The sequence below is a fragment of the Tamandua tetradactyla genome, chromosome X (genome assembly GCF_023851605.1).
Source record: "Tamandua tetradactyla isolate mTamTet1 chromosome X, mTamTet1.pri, whole genome shotgun sequence".
In the NCBI taxonomy this organism is placed as follows: Eukaryota; Metazoa; Chordata; class Mammalia; order Pilosa; family Myrmecophagidae; genus Tamandua; species Tamandua tetradactyla.
Window position 1 is genome coordinate 118,886,724 of NC_135353.1, and position 1,802 is coordinate 118,888,525.

A 1,802-nucleotide genomic window follows, 5' to 3' on the forward strand; every position below is an offset into this window, starting at 1 on the left:
AAACCCTGACCCTGTTTGCCATGTGCCTTCTCATTTGAGAGAGAAACCCTGAACTTCATCGGCCTTCTTGAATTAAGGTATCTTTCCCTGGATGCCTTTGATTGGACATTTCTATAGACTTGTTTTAATTGGGACATTTTCTCAGCCTTAAAATGGTAAACTAGCAACTTATTAAATTCCCCTTTATAAAAGCCATTCCGTTTCTGGTATATTGCATTCCAGCAGCCAGCAAACTAGAACAGGAATGAACCCAAAGGGAAAGTTACAAGTTTGAGGTTTAGTTTACAAGGTCATTTCTCTTGGTTTACAATTTCTATAATGCAATATTGATTCCTTGCTCACTCCTAAATACATTTATGGGGTGCATATCCCGAGCTAGGTTCTATGCTAGATGATGCAGATCTAGCATCTCAAAGCACCACAAGAGATAACAGCTACCTACCATGTAAGATCCTGCTAATGTGCCAGGTCCTGTGAGCTAAAAACTTTACATATTATGTCTTTCTATAAACCTTCAGATTAAGTATAATCTTCCTTATTTTACAAATGAGGAAATAGAGTCAAGATTGGAAGCCACATGTGTTTTACCTAACTCCAAGCCAACATTATTTTCACTACATGTGTAAGGTTTCATTTTTATTCTTTTTTTTTTTTTAATGTGGAACGCTTCACAAACCCTTGCACAGGGGCCATGCTAATCTTCCCTGTATCGTTCCAATTTTAGTATATGTGCTGCTGAAGCAAGCACCATTTTTATCCTTTTAATAAAGCTAATCATTCAACAGGATTAAGGAACATCGTAAAGATGTTATAGAATAAGTCAAGTTGTTTTCCCAGAGTCACATGGGTAGTTATCAGAGGAATTAGAAATTGAGCCCAGGTAGCCTGACCCCAAAGTATGCACTCTGGGGTAGCCAGACTATGAAGTTGAGGTCAGGGTTTCAAACCCAGGTCTGTCTGACTCCAAATCCCCTAATATCAACTTTTTCCTTTGTTCTTCTTCCTTACTTGGTGCTCAACAAACAGTAGTACCTTCTACTATGATTTGTTGACATTGTACAATGAAAAGATATTAAGTACCTACTTTGAGCCATTATATGAACACTGGAGTTACAAAAGTCAATCAGGCACATTTCCTGCCCTTAATGATAGAAGAGATAGACCATGTAACCACGGAGTTTCAATACAAAGTAGTAAATATAATGACAGAGGAAGACTTTCTGGAGTAGGTAGTATCTGAGCTGAGTTCTAAAGGAGGAGTCAAAGTTCTTTAGGTGAAGGAGGGAGAGAGAAGGTGGTGATGGTGCAGGCAGAAGGAACTGCATGAGTGTGGTGGGCGGATGTCACGTGAATCAAGAAACTCCAAAACTACATTGACCCTTCTCCACCTCTAACCCTTAGGGAGTCACACAGTACCCATAATCTCACAGGGTATGGAGCTGGGGATGAGCTGAATTAATCCATATAATGCAAGAGCATAGGTATTTGTGGTTCCCAGGTAACCTCTCCACTTGTTTACTGTTTCCCATCTATGTCCTCTCATCAAGGACATTGTTTATCATTTCCCCTCCTTCTCATTGATGTCAATTTGTTTTTCTATCTATACTATGGTACTCTACTGGGGGTTATTTCTCCCCCTAGGGGGCATTTCATGATGTTTGGATATACTTTGGTTTTCATAACTCTGTGTGTGTGTGTAAGGAGTGCTAGTGACATTTAGTGGATAGAGACCAGTGATACTGCTAAGCATACTACAATGCATGGGACAGTCTTTCAAAACATCAATTATCCAGCCAAAAATG

General features: G+C 39.5%; 1 pseudogene; it reads right to left on the reverse strand.

Moving 5' to 3' along the window:
- Positions 1 to 652: 652 nt before the first annotated feature.
- Positions 653 to 748, reverse strand: LOC143672315 (U6 spliceosomal RNA; annotated as a pseudogene).
- Between the last annotated feature and the right edge of the window lie 1,054 nt (positions 749 to 1,802).